Source organism: Anopheles coluzzii, chromosome 2 (assembly GCF_943734685.1).
Source record: "Anopheles coluzzii chromosome 2, AcolN3, whole genome shotgun sequence".
Lineage (NCBI taxonomy): Eukaryota > Metazoa > Arthropoda > Insecta > Diptera > Culicidae > Anopheles > Anopheles coluzzii.
The window spans coordinates 19,016,377-19,031,805 of NC_064670.1; the positions used below are offsets into that span (position 1 = coordinate 19,016,377).

The 15,429-nt window shown below is 49.1% G+C and overlaps 2 protein-coding genes across 2 annotated transcripts in view; one reads left to right on the forward strand and one right to left on the reverse strand.

Moving 5' to 3' along the window:
* LOC120951140 (uncharacterized) overlaps nt 1–9,788 on the reverse strand; it is a 92,985-nt gene extending 83,197 nt beyond the window's left edge. The window contains exon 1 of the mRNA XM_040369683.2: nt 8,996–9,788. The gene's annotated coding sequence lies outside the window, so the exon portion shown is untranslated. The remainder of the gene's footprint in view (nt 1–8,995) is intronic.
* The window catches only part of LOC120951141 (autophagy-related protein 16-1), a 248,691-nt gene that overhangs the window by 84,963 nt on the left and 148,299 nt on the right, over nt 1–15,429 (forward strand). The gene's annotated exons all lie outside the window — the stretch shown is intronic.

The following is a 15,429-nucleotide window of genomic DNA, read 5'->3' on the forward strand; positions in this document are numbered from 1 at the left end:
TTGAGTTAAAACGGATTGGTAAGACACACAAAAAAACTGTGCCCCAACAATGAGTCATATCCCAATATGTAATGCTGTTTGCCAAATCCAGAATCTCTCTCGTCTTGCAAACGAGCCAAAACGGATATGCCTGCCTGCTTTTGTTCCAGGTTGTTCCAGTACGAGCGAACTCTGTTTTTGTGTCATTGGGTAGGTGGACGTGTGTGTGTGTGCCCAATTTCGCGTTTGACCTTAATTTTGATCGAATGTTTGTCTGGTTTGATCACCCGGTTCTTGGCGATCACCCCCACCATCACCACGACGGGTTGAGTCACGGTCACGCAGAACACGCGGTTTTTGCGAGCAAAAGTGAAACAAGTTTCACCGGTTCTGTGTGTATCGCTCGAGGGGGGTGTATCCCTCGCATATGGGGGGGTAGGCAACCCGTGCGCACGCCGGTGGGGATTATTTTTGAATCGTGTTTTCTAAGCTTTCATCGGTTCGGCAAGAGTGTGGCCAAAGGGAAAAGGAAGGCTGAAGTTTTGAGCGAACCTCGAAAGGAGGATGATGTTCTGTGCGCTTTCGCTTTATCCCGTTTCATCCCGCTTGGAAGAGCGTATGTGTGTGTGTGTGGTATTGCGCCGCTCGTTCTCCGATGCAAACAGAGCAGACAAATAGCTTAACAACGGCACACAACCCGCATACCCAGGGACAGGAAAACTGGGCTACGATTTGTTTTCCACGTGGGGCGTGTTTGTTCGTTCGCCGTTCGCACATGAGGGAAAAAACAATTAACAAGCGACTGTCGCTTGAACGCTCACGAAAAGCGCTCATCCCGTACCCGTGTCGGGACCGCCGTTTTCCCTTCCAGAACAGCACCTTACCAGACCTAGTTTTCAGGTATGCAAATTTTGTTAGAACCAGCAGACCGCTTACAGGCCGTCCCCGTTTCGCGGCTGGCGGAGCAGTGCAAGCCACCATTTGTACGGTGATGCTTTTGGGAGGTGGTGTGTTTTTTTTCTTTATTTGTCGTGTCTTCACCTACCACCAAACAACAGTTCAGCAAACGCCGCACGGATAATGTGCACCATCGGTTCGGTGTCGTGTGGTGTGCAAAAAACAAAAAAAGCTAACGCGACTTGTACGCCGATCGCTTCTGTTTGCCAAAGCATCCAGCAGAACGTATGCTCGCGGTAGATGTGTCGCTAGGGTTGTACGCGAGGAGAAAGTGTATGATCCTTCCTCGCAAACGCAAATAGGCCAACGACGCCTCTCGCTTGCGCACACGTTTGCTGCTGGGTCACTGTGGTGTGTCGATTTGTTTTTATTATAATCGGCTTTTCCCGATAAAGTTCGCACGCCGAAGCAATCGTGGCGGGGTAGGGAGCAAATGAAACGGAATGAAAAATACTGTTTGCGTGCCCAAGCGTGTGTGTTATTGTTCGGAGACGTCGCGACGATCACGTTTGCCACCGGGATGCATGGGCTCGGCAAAAAGCCCGGTGAGAAATTATTCCAGCCTCCCATCCTCTAAGTTACATACAAACACACACACCACTCGTGTAGCCCGAAAAACTGGTTGGAAAACTGGTCGGCAGTCGGTGAACGGTGCTCAATATGAAGATCGCTTCGTTCAGCTCGGTAGGAGGAATTTTCTTTCCCTTTGCGCGCTGCGCGCGACGGTGAAAGAATCCTGATCGGGAGCGGGAAGGGTTACCCTGCCCGTTAGGCGACGTCACGGGGTAGAAAAAGACACTTTCCCCATTTCCGTTCCGATCGCAGCGGGCTTTGATGCAGCTCCCGGGGGGTGGGGATGAAAGACGGCTTTCAAACGGTTGTTTTCTCTTCTATTCCCTTTCCGTTACCGAAGCTGGTGCTGCTGCTGCTGTTGAGAACATATTTCAACGCGACAACAGTGGTGGACCTTCCTCCCGGGAGGCGAAGCCGATTGATGTACGAACGCGGGAACGCGCGTTAGGATCGTTACAAAAAAAAAAGAGTGGTGAAAAATCGAAGGAATGCTTGCACAGTGTGCAGTCAGCCGGCGGGTAGGAAGCGACGAACCCCGCTCCCGGCTGTAACTGATGGAAACACGCTTGCTGAAGGTCTTTTTTCCCCTGTGCACATGACGAGAGGTGTCTTACTTGCGCCTACCCCCTGTTTTGGTGCGGCCAGCTCTCCGTGCGAGAATGTGGGTCATGTGCAGGCAACTGAGCAACTGCTGGAAGGTACACCGGTAGCTCCCGCTAACCCGTTCACTCAGAATAGAGACATTTACACAAACACGATATATGTGGCACGGCGGGGCGCCCCAAATGGCGTACCGTAGTAGGGAAATGCGTTCGATTTTAAAACCTCGATCGCAAATCGAACCATTGCTGTCGAACGCGTTTGCAGCGCGTTAGTGTACGGGGGTGCGCCAAAAAGGTGGCAAAAGGTTGATCGTATATAATCACAAATTATGAACCACAAACCGTGGGGCTGCTCCAGCGCGGGGAGAGTTATTGCGTGCGCATTGCGATACCCTTTGGCGCTCGTTGGTTTGCGCTCACTGTGCGGTTCGCTTTCGCACGCGTCGATTGAAAGGTTTATAGCATCTTCGGGCTGTACTTCCGTGTCTGCCATAATTCAAAGCTTAATCATGTTGTTTGTGTGCACACTTTTCGTTGAGAATAGAACTCTGACCTAAATTGTGTTGGCCCCTTGGTAACAAACGCAAACGGAGGAAGGAAATAGCATTTTCACCCTTGTTACATGTAGCTTGCTAGCTTTCTTACATTTGGACTGTGATTATTGAGCTTTCCTTTGGGAAGAAAAACAAAGTAACTGCACTTGATGTAAGTTCCCTGTACTACCTCTGCTGAGGCTCAAAAATTACTTAATTGACCGTGGGAGGCGGAGGCTGTGTTGTTCTATTTGCCCGTTCTTTGCGATGCCCTGCCCTATCACCCCCTTTTGCCTAGTGGTTTACCCCTAACCGGACACAGTGATAGAACGTGCTGTGCTTCCTGTGCCAATCGGCCACCCCCCCTGCGCAATCCATGTATGTGTGTTTTAGTTTATCTTAATTTTGTGGAATAAAAACACCAGGCACAGTTTCCGCTCCTTTGCCACATTACAAGCTCGCTTTTGGACAAGCGTTTTTTTGAAGTAAATACAGGAAAGAAAAAAAACCGCTGGACCTAATCGTGCATGTTGTGTGTGTGTATGATTTCTTGATGTGTTTTTGTGCCCAACATCTCCGGTGCACAAGAAAGATCCCGTAAATGAGGATTCCTTTCCGGTAGTAGGTAGGTCTCGGCCATCGGTCCCAGCCGCTCAGAACGGAACGGAACGCCGCCCAGCAGCCACGTTCTGGCATCGGCGAACCATCCATCCGGGGTGAAAAGCGTCGAGCGCAGCCGACCGGGACTAGTGCTGCCAACACCATCACCACCACCACCACCACCGGTTCGACGGCAAAACGGTGCATTTCGCTTCGGGGCCTTTTTTCCCTCGGATTACCGTTTAGAAACGCTGCGTGAAGCTGAGATTGTAATCACCTAATTAAGAAGTTTTTCCTCAATTTCGTTCAGCCCTGCGCTTGGTGGTGGTGGTGGTGGTAGTGGTGTAAATAGACAGCAACACACGGACAATGGTGAGGTATGAGGTTTTTCATTTTCCGTTGAATAGCGTGGATCTCTTGCTATCTCCCTTAGAAGCTCATCTCAGCAACGAGTTCTGAAGCAGTGAGCTGTGGGTTAGGATTTGTTTCCACACGAAAAGAACGTTTATAGAACGTATTTCTATTTTGAATGTTTTGTAACCTTCAAAGTATCCTAACCAAATTTCAAATACACTTCTAGTGGATCTACTTTACGGGACGTTTTGCAATAGATTTTAGTAAGAACCTATCACAATACTTTGACGCGCAAGCGTTGCCGTGCTCTTGTTTGTACGGATTTTTGACAATAAATTATGACTGCAAAAACTGTAAGTTCAACATAAAAAACACAGTTTCTCATTGCTTCCACTGGCGAATGCTTCTCGGAAGGGTGGAATGTCTTGTGTGGAATATTTGCATGCCACTATATCGAGCGGTTCTATTCTGCTGCCAGTTTGCTGCTGCTTCGTTAACCCCCGGGTTGTGCGTTTCTGGTACACAACCACACTCCCTCTCCGTGCCCGGCTGCAAACGTGTGAATGCAGCCGCCGTAACTGTAACACTGCGGAAAGGATAATTGCCACCCCGGGCTGTACACAACCGAAGCGCGCGCGCGCCCGCCTTCCCTGCAGCTTGTGCGCACACTCGATGCGTTCCATATTCATTGCTGCTGATTCATGCAGAATGCAAATCATCCGTGAATTATAATTCATTTTCCAGCAGCTTCCGAACGCATGCACACACATATTCTGCCCTGGGTGCAGGAGAGAGGGTGGGGAACAGAGCAGTGGATCGTTAGGTGGAATTTTAAATTTAAAATCAATGCTTTCGCGCACTTCGCGCCTAGTGCCAGGGTGATTGGAGAAATTGATTCTACACAGCCAATCATTAATCCTTTTCCGGGCGGCAGTGTGTACGGGTGTGTGTGTGGTCGAGGTCCAATTTGTACCGTCTTGTCGCGGCAAAATTCTACAAGAGAAAACCCGCAACAGAACGCAACGGTGGTGTTGTTTTTCTTCGCTGTTAGTTAACTGGTTCGAGGAATCACGTAGAATGGCAGCGGCGCTGCTGCTGCTGCTGCATTTCAATGCGATCGCGTTAGATAATTATTTAACTGTTTATCACCAGCGGTGTACGCGCGGACGATCGGTGAGAATCGCCGATCCATAGCTCCGCGTGCGTGATCTACATTTTCGAGACGCAGGCGCGCTCGCGCATCGGTCAGCTTCCGAAACGGTATCGACTATTATTGGCCGTGTTTGCAGCCTGCTCCTGGTGGACGCTACTGCACTGCGGGGATGGGCGATTATGGGCTCATTCCAAACGCTCCATTCCTTCCCATTCCGCCTCATGCGCTCACACACATTGCCTATTATCAAGCCAAACTCCTCATCTTGATTCCCTTTTCCGGTTCGGTGGTCCGTGGCGGTGATGTATCTGCACGGGTTCGATTGCTTCTGGAATGAGATTCTTGGCGATTCCCCAGCACGGGTCTTTCTAGCATTACTGCCAGCACACTATAACGACGGGTTATTGGTATGGTTGGTTTCGAGCCTACGATATTGGAGGGGATTTTTTTTGGGATAATGTTCTGTTTCATGTCCGTTAAGAAGACGGAGCTGAACAAGTCTCTCCATCATTACAAGTATCAATGGTACATGCGCGTTCAAATCATCCATTGACCCAGTGACGGAGGGTTTTCGGGACGGACTCGCAACCGATCGGAACGAATGCAGAGTGGAATTGGACAATTTAGTTACATCATTCGGCGGCTCGGAAACAGCACGATTACAAACTCGCACCAATGAAGACGACGAAAGCAACGCCACGGCTCAGTAAAAAAACGTGAAAAGATGTCCACTGACAACATGAACAGCAAGCAAAGGGAAAAAAACTGAACAGGAATGGGTAAAAAACGGCTACAATTTAAAACCGGAGCTCGGAGTCAAGGTTCGCCTTTCACCGGTAATCAGCTCGCCGAATGACCGAATGAGTGCTGTATTGCGTACAACGAACTTACTGGCCAATGTGTATGTGTGCTTGGTGTGTCTGGGGCTCAGAACAGCTCAGAACCTGTAGACGCGAGCGTCTGCCCCGCTCTGTTTTGATGTTTTCTGCTCAATCTTTCTTCTGCACGATTGATGCACTTAGCGTGTTTCAGCACACTCGCAAGGGAAAAAGCGTGTGTGGAACAACGGAAGGGGGTAGCAAAGCACATAAACGATCTCGCAACCAGGGAGCTACATCAGCAGTAGCAAATTAATCGGTCTGTGTGTGTGCATTCCGCTGGCGTTTATTGTTTCATTTTCTTGAAGGCTGAAGGAACGCTTCTGAACCAAACTGAGCCACTGAAACGGCCAAACGGAAGCAGGAAGAGCACAGCTACACACTGGTTCAGTGTGTACCTCGTGTCTATCAATGTGAAACGCATGGAGTAGTATGGTATGCAGTTTTACACCACAGCAGCAGCCGTGCCACAGGAAGTATCTACCAACCTAACCGTGTCTTTTCTAGTGCTGAAGACACTCGCACCGTGCGCTATATCTGCTTCTTAGAATTGATTACATTCCGCATTGCTACGTAGGCTGCGCCACTGCGGTAGCGTGCATTCATCTCTTTACACTGATTTTTTTTTGTGCACGGTCGATGGAGGGTTCGTCGCCTTTTGGAAGCGCGTTGAAGTCTTTTGTGTGTTTGCTGCAGGTGACGCTCGCCATAGAGACAGCCATTTAATCTAATCTCACACTAACTGGCTCTAATGGGTTTTTTTTTTCTTTCTTGAATTTACCGGACCACTTATCACACGCACACGTACGCAATGCGGGAGGCTGTGGTAGTTGAGGGAAAATAAGCGGCTCACAGAAAAATGGTTCTAGCTCGGTGAAACACAATCACACTGAGGCTGCATAGCTGGCAAGGGGCCAAACCAAACCAAAGGCTGGCTGGCAGACAGGCAAACAGAAATAAAAATCTTTAACACACCACGAACCGACCCCTTTCCTGGTGGTGGTGGTGGAAAGTAAAACAGGTGAACTCAATTTGTGTTTAATTTTGAACCATCCAACCCCCGGACCACACTGCAACGCTCCTCGCCAACCCGCAAATGGCAATACAGGTGAACCCTCTCATCGGGCACCCACCACCAGTTGGTGAAGGTGAGAATTTGAATTTGTTTTTTCCCAAAGGTGAATACGCAGGCACGGGCGTACGTGTGTTCGTCGCTTCGGGCTGTTGTGTGCGTTAGCACTTGTGGCGAAGGATTTGTTTTTCTACGTGTTTTCCTCCAAGTCCACGATTCTTCATCCTTCAATTTTACACTTGCTAGGTGTGCTTTTCGCAGCAGCAGCAGCAGCAGCAGCAGTCTCTTTCGGGGCTAGGCCGATCGATTACCGTACACCTGAGGTTTGTTTGATTTTTCCTTTTTAGCCTTTTTTTTTGTGTTGAGTTTTGTTTCCCCGTACCTATTGTTTACGATCACGCACCGGGCTGTGTTTGCGGAGCCAACAGTGTTGCAAGGTACTTTTCTGCTTCGCGAGCAGCACCCTACCCTTTATGCCGTGTTGCTCCAATATTTGATGGGCACTGAAGTACCATCGAGGTGGTTCATGTGGCGAGGGTTCTAGTGGGACAACATTCTTGGCGACTGAATGGTTCAGGTTCGCCAGAGTTCCCGTTCTGCAAACGATCTTCCCGCGATCGGTTGTTCATTCACCGCGAAACAAGTTACGCGTACACACGCACACACACACACACGTAGAGATAGTCGTTGCTCACGTTCTAGCACGTTGCAGTATAGTTCTGCGGGTTACATTATCACTTGACAATCGCATCCACTGGTTTGATCAATCTGATGAAGATGGATTGTTGGCAGCAGGCACCGGGTGTCGCCAGAAGAACGAACCGGTCCGCGCCGTCCCTGACGCTGTGGCAAGCAGGAAAACCTGTTGCGGACACCCATGTTCTTCTGCTGCACTGCGTACCATTCTCGGGACCAGACCCGCTCATCCTGCCGGCTGATGGCATAAGGAAGCATCTTTTTACTGTTATATCGCGAGATCTAGTTTTACGACAGATTTCTGTTCTCGCAAGCGTTAACGCCACTTGTTGTGCTTCCAGAAGAAAAAAACTGATCACACAAAGCTTCACCCCTTAAATGTTGCGTTTAGTTTGGCACACTCAACTTCCATCAATACGGGAGGCACACAAAAGCAAACCACCATTTCACACCTCATTTCCTAATTGATAGGTTTTAACCCCGCGTGAACTGCATTCAGTTTGGGTTTCTCGTTTGCCCCATTCACGGTTTGCACTTTCGACTGCACACACACACACGCACGTTTTAACCTGCTTTTGGCAAACCATCTCACTCACCAACACTTTCCAATCCAAGAGCAATCGATTTCGCATTCGCAAAACCCCGGCCAAGACCCAAACCACCCTGGGCTTTACGCAACGGAAAATGTAGCATTAAATGAGTGGATAATTGCTGGTGCTGTTTTTGTTTTATGCAAACGATTTTTGGCTGTTGGTTCCGAAATTTCGATCCCCGACCTGTGTGGGTGTTTTCACCCACAGCAAATTGGTAGCCCCGACCGCGTCAAATGAACACAGTTGCCTACTTTCCGTTTAAGTTTGGAAAGGTTGAAAGACATACCAATTTCTTTGAAGTGTGTGAACAAAAAAAAAAACCCTCGGATTCTGATGCCCCATAGAAAACGTTGGACTTACACCAAAATCTTGAACAAGCGCTTAGCACATGGGCCCATCTGTTCATGTTCGAAGGGAAAAAAGGGCCAGCTTACAAATGTGCGGTTCCTCTCTTTTACGGCGATAAAATCACTCTTGTTCTTTACAGCCCAATGGGCGACGCTCATCACATTATCCGATGGATCTTAATTGCTCGCCTTGCGCTTAAAGGTGTAAGCGATAGTTACCGATTAGATTGCCAAAAAAAAAAGTCGGTAGAACGTACAGAACAAACCTCTCATTTGCTCGGGAGGCTTCCCAAAAAAAAAAAAGTACAGCGAGCATTGTCCGAACAAAGCAGCGGTACGGGTAGCCAGCGCTGGACAGCAGCTTGTGCAGCGTAAGGTTTTCAATCCATTCTACACCACACTCTACGGGCGCACGCTAATGAACACCATTCGGCCGTTCAATCGCGTAGCAATCGATATATTACCCTCTTCAAATGATCAGCGATCGCAAGATCGCGAAATCATTTCGTTTTCCCGTTTTTTTTTTTCCTCTCCCCCGTTTTATACTCGCTTATACTCCGGGGTGCGCCCTCAACGGTATGCGTATGTATATGCATCGAAATCGATCCACACGGTTTGTGTCTGTGTGGAGGTCAAAAATCTCTTTTTCCTAACGTACCTGTTATTTTTGTTGCCTGGTGCGTTTGGTTGGCCTCGGTTGAAGTTATTGCCTCAGGTTCTACAGCACCACTGGTTTTGCGGCAGTACCACAGAGTAGTTCGATGTTAAGGCAGGGGAATTTTCCGGCAGAAAATGCTAATGCTGCTTTTCACTGCTTGTTGAACACAGACACACAAACACACTCGGCAAACGGATCTCGGACTCTCGTTCACACTCTTGCAGACACTTGTTCTTTGCGGTTTGGGGAATTTGCTTCCCTCTTCGTATGTGCGTGTGTGTGTAGTGTAGCAAATTGTTTGCAGATGCAGAAAGAATCGAACTGCGCTACGTGCTGGAGGCAATTTTCCACTAACAGTATTCTCGAGTCGATTGGGGTTCAGATGGGGTGGGCCGTTGATGCTGCTGCTGTTTTTTTTCCACTTGCGTCGAAAATCACTTAGCGGCGAGCGGCTCAATTTTGCGTGCACACGTTTTCACCTCCGGGTACGGGTGGGAATAAAAGGAAAAACTACACTTTTCACTGAAAAGTGTCTAGCACACCGAGACGACACAGAACAACACCCACTCGTCACACACCTTTACAGGTCAAACCCCCTAAACGGCAAAAAAAAACCGAACGCGAGCAGCAATGCGATGCAATGCTGCTGCAGAATAGTGTCCAAGTCGAAGCTTGGTGCTGGGTTTCGCCTGACGAAGCTGCTGTGCTGCTGTACGTCGTCCGCTTTTCCTTCCGGGGAGGGGAGAAGACTTTTCCAAAACTGATCTTGACCGTACGAAGGTCGTCACTTAACTAAAGAGCATTGGCTGGCCGTGGGTTGTTATATAAGTTTTTTTCTTCCTCGTACGCGGGCGCTCGAATCCAGTGCCGCGGCGGAAGAGCGCGATCTTCTTCGGGGATGGGCTTTGGTGGGCGCTCCCGAACCCACGGGGAGCTGCTCGGGCTAGCTTCGTTTACAGCCGGCTCGTTCGCTTCTTCGGATGGTGGCGCTTTTGCTCACCGCGCGGTTGCTGCGCGCTTCTGCGAGAACGACGGCGGCTCTCCAAGCGAGCGGGAACGATGCTGTGCAGCTCCGTTGCATAATGAAGATCATGAAGCACGTCAGCCTTTTGCTCTGCGGCAGCAAGCAAGCTCATCCCGAAGACCAGAGCCAGAGAGCGCGAACCACCAGCGCGAGAGAGTGGCGCGAGACCTCGAACGCAACAACCTTGATCGTGAAAAGTCGCGCCAAGATCGGGCCAACTTGCTTGCGCGCGCGCGCGTTCGGCTCGCTCGGCATGCCGTTTGGCCCAGATCGAGCAGGAAGTTCAACGAACGACGCGGAAGCGAAAGAAAGCTCTCAAGCGGATCGCTCGGGGAGCGGTGCGGGAACGGATCGGGCGAAGGCACACCGTCGCCGAGGTCGGCGGAGCTGCGTGGTGGCGAGATCTTGAATTGGGGGGGGAGAGCAAAAGCTCTGAGGGCTTTGAAGCCCGCTTGCAAAGGAATGGAGCCGTTGGCCTCTCGCACACGCAAGGCACTCATTTCACCAGTCCGCCCGTCATTCTCGCTCATTCATCGTCGATTCTGTTTTGGGCTGCCGATCCTGGGGCTGCTTTCACTGAGTGACCGCGGATGTATGGCCGAGAGCGAGCTAAGGAGAGTGAGCGAGATGCTTCCCCGCGAGCATTGTTTGATCGTTCCACGGAGCTTTAATGATGTTTTGCTCCCCAGAGGGAAGACCGTTTTTGTTAAGGGGAAGACGGTACGCAATCACAGGTATGCGAATTGTTCGGACGGTTTCAATGCAAGTACCTTAACCTCTTGTCACCGGGAACGTTGCACCGTCGTGTGGCTGCAATGCCGATACGATGTACAGCATCGGTAAAGTGGCCCGCTTTTGTTCTTTTTTTTTTCATTGGTGTACAATGGTCCAGCAAAGCATCACCAGTACAATGGCCGAGAGTTGCCCTTGTCACTTGCCTATCGTGTGGTACCGATCAGTTTTGGACAAAAATGACCTAAAACTGCTGGAAATGAACATTGCTGCCCTCCTGCCCGCCGCGGGGAACATCCATCCAGGGTGGCAGCAGCCTCCTGCTTGTTTCTGCAGCCTGCAGTTGCATCTTGTGTGTGTGTGTGTGTGTGTGGAGAGCGTACCACAACTGGAACGCTGGAAATTTGACACCGAAAACCCCGAGGGTCGCGAAAAGCCACACAGAACGAAGCGCGAACGAAAACTCCAAAATGGTACCGCTATGTTTTTCGGAGGGCATTGGTTGGGGGGCGGTTTTGTACTTGCAAATTCCCTTTGCCCCGACACCGACGACAGCATTATTCGTTCTTATCAAAAATGTGACATTTGATGGCGGGTTTTTGTTTGCATTTCTTTACGGTTTGATGGTATTTTGTTTTCTTTTAGCTACCAACTTTTGTTATTTATAACTCTACCGATTACGGTGATGAATTGTAGCGGCTGATTTTTGTGGCGGCTCTTCAGCATCGCATAAAACGTACCCCGAAAAGCAAATTGCCTGCCATAAGCTCTGGTTGCTAATCTTTGACTGTAGCCGCCGCGGTCAGGTACATTCGCGCTGCTACAGACAGGCGCTCTCATAAATCAGAGCAAATTTCCCAACGACTAGAAACTGTTAAATAAACATACTTCCGTGCTTGCTTGTGGTGCGGTGTACCCTCCATTGTTGTGCTTCTTTTCTTGCCTAACCTAATAACAGACCGATGCGACAGTGAAATGCTAATTGCTAGCTGTGCGGCAAATGGAAATAGCTCGCCCTTGCATGCAATCAAATCTGTTCTTATTCTGTTGGCGGTTGTATTCTATGCTGATGATACACTACTTACTGTTAGAAATTTTGTCTCGTTGAGAAGAAGAGATTTATACTTTTTTTTTGTAATTGAGGAATTGAGTAGCTGTTGTTAATAAATAGGAAACATTTTGCGTTATGTTATCTATAAATCTGAAAGTTTGAGTAAGCCAGATGACAGGATTGATAGTTAAAGCTATGGTTGAGCCTTGATAGAAATAAACTAAGATAAACAAAGGGACGATTAAAGATAAAGTATTACCTTGGATAATAAGACAAAATGTAGGAATATTTTCCAATTAGATTTTAGGAATATTTGTAGGAATATTTTCCAGGAAGATTTTCCATTAGATTTTAGAACTTAGCAAGCAAAACTACAATAACTTAAAGCAACAACAAAATTGAAAATAAAACATACAAATACAGTGGAATCTGGCAGTTGTGGAATCCTATCGTATCGTGGCAATTGTTTTATATTTAACAATTATTAATATCAAAACACTCATTTGCCTGAGCGATATTGAAGCTTAAAGAAATGCTGAAAGTAAACAATTGTGAACTTGATAATACATTGGCAGCAAAAACGGTATCATAAATACAAATGATATTGCTCGTTATGCGAAATTTTACTCGTTAAGAAAGATATTTGTTGAGCATTTAGATTTACTTGTTTTGTGAAAAACTCGTCATAAGGGGTACTCGTTGTGAGGGGATTCACTGTATGAATGTTTACTTATTGCGCTCTAATTTCGATGTAAATGTTAATCCCTCAACACTTTGTGTATGGTGTAGGATCAAACTCCTAAATCTGAATAAATACAAATGGCACTGCTTTCGAATGTTGCATCAACAGTTATAATGTCCATCTATAAATCGTCCCTAGCGCATCTGCGACCGTTCCCAATCGCACAATGGAAGCTAGTTGAAAGCTCGCCCTCCGCTCCGGGCATCCATTTTTACCATTCGTAATGAGTTCATTAAACTAAAAAAGTATAGAACACGGCACAGGACGCCCGGTCGTGCTGCACCCGCTGCTGCTGCTGCTGTTGCTTATCTGCTTAGTGCACGACCAAGCGCCCCCAAGCAGCAGCTATTCGGTTTCGAAATCGATTGCAATCGATTTGATATGGCGCAAGAGATATCGGCAGACTGTGCACCGGCGTTCCTTGCAATCGCCCGGTATCAGTATCTTCCGCTATCACTTACCCGTACCGAACATGCACCGTACGCGCGCGCGCGCGCCCGATCATATAATGCCATTAATGAAAGCATGGGTCGCATGATCCCAGCCCAGCGGTAACTGAAACTGCAACTGCGGCGGCAGGTTTTGAGCCGATCGCACCACGAGACCCACCACGAGGTGCGCACGATCGGAGAGATGCGTGCTGAATCTCGATCACAGCTTGCCGCGCCCCTCGTCTGTGCTGATCGGCAGCCTGGCCGCGATCAATCATTCTCGATCGCATGTTACCGGTAATGGCACGATTTGTGGCGCGCTCTTCACAACCAGCCGCCGCAGCGCAGCGAGAAATGGTTTGTTTTGGTTTGGGGTACGAAATAAGAATCTAATGAAGTTGGCTCGCTCGAGACGACGGGATTGATTTTTACCTTTTTTACGCCGCGCCTGGTTGCATGCTGCATGTTCTTGTTGCTGTTGCAACCAAAACCACACCCTGCCTCACCACGCACGCTGAAACGGCTTGAAAGAAAAGGGCTCGCCCAACGCCCGCAAAGCGCAATTGGCAAAGCGTCGTCACGAGTCATCCTGGGCGGAAATGGGGATATGGGAAGGAAGAGGAAAAACCATCGTTGTGCAAAGATAAGCTTATAGTTTTCTCACTATCGCGGCTCGAGTGATTGTGAGCCGAGCCGATTACGTTACGCTCACCGTGCCGTGGAAGATGGAAAGCTGACGAAGGGGATGAGTTTATTAGAACCGATTGCGCTTCCGACTGGCGTGTTGATGATTCGCAAGATTACGGTGTGTGTGTGTGTGTGTACGCGTCGTTGTTTGATGGAAAGGTGATGCAAAATTGACCAACGCGAAGTAAGTGGAGTAAGAAAGGGAAAATCGAAACGGTACAGCAAGTAGTAGCCGTAGCAGCAGCGGCAGCAAATAGGGATCTGTGTTTTACTCGCGCACAGGGTACATCATATGATTAGAACCGGACGTGTGAAGGTGGAACGGTGTAAGAATGTGATCGTTCTCGTGTTTGCGCAAAAGTGGTAGCGCTATAATAAGGGGAGGACGAAAAGGGAATCTATTTGATCGAGTTCAATAACACCCGAGCAGTAGGGTGGAGGATCGTTTCAAGCAAAATTGTTCCAAGCAAGCACTGCCAGCGGGCGAGCGGCTACTCACCGGCCATTAAGTCACACTGCACGAATTTCGTCCGCCAGCGAGGACGCGCACGAGTAACAGGTAGCAAACAGGGGCAAGAGAGAGCACCCTTAGATGCTCAAGAACCCGGTCCGGTGATGATCCGGTAGTGTTTGTTTACGATCATTTTCGCGATAGCCTAATAACAGGCACACTGGCTTGATCCGCGAATGCCTTCGGGCGGCCTGCCGCACCCGCACTGCAATTGATGGCAATAGATCGAATTCTGTGCCCGGCCGGATATGACCGGAAAGTTAGTTAGCGAATCTAATTGCCAACGCGCGGGCGAACGGCGGGAGTAGCAGGCGTAATGTACTTTCGTGCACATAAACCATAAACGATTCACTTTGGCGTGTTCCGACTAGCGGGCGGGGTGGGATATTGCTAGTTTCTTCAGTTGCAATCAACACCATTACCACCGCGAGAGCTCATTCTTCCGCATCCTTCCCTTTCCCCCTCTTCTTTTGTAACCGAACCGATCCCGGTGGGCATCTCCGGGCAAGAAGACATCCGCGGTCAACGCGGAACCTTATTTATTGATATTCGGAAGATGTTGGGCTTTGCCCGATAATGATAGGGTTCTAATGTTTTCCAATCTACTCTAACCGGTGCTCTCAATCTCTCTCTCTCTCGCTCTCTTTCTCGAATACCACAAGCAAAGCCTTCCTTATCTGCTCGCCCTCTCCGTTGCCATTCTTGTTCGCGCCACTGTTCCCTTCCCGCGCTTTTTACGATCATCCACTTACATCGGGATCACCTTTCGCTGGGCGATCGTGTGACGATGCTATTTATCGATCAGCGACAGAAGCGCACCGGTTGAGTGTCTTCCATACCCACCCATCCCATCCCTTGGTAACGGTAACGGTTTGCCGCTAGTCCCAGCTGGGCCGCAATAAATCAAATCCGCGGAAAAATACTAATTTATTATTTTATAGCAACTAAATCATGCCCGCGCGCACCGGGTTCGTCGCTTGCCGGTTTAGTAGGAGAGAGCATCGCTGCTGCGGGGTTAGACGAAGGGGGCAAAAAGAAACACAGATCTCCTCCGCAGTGGCTCACCGTCAAAAGAGGCAACCCTTGTGGCCGGGTTTCAAGGGTGCTTATGGGCATCGCGACGGTATGGCCGCCGTTTTGCAGCCGAGATCATAAATCCTGCCGCGCCACTCTTGCGCGCTCGCCCGTGCGTGCTGGGTGTGCTGGGAGTGCTAAAAGTGGTCACCCTGTTTTTTTTTTGTTTCGTTTCTATTCTG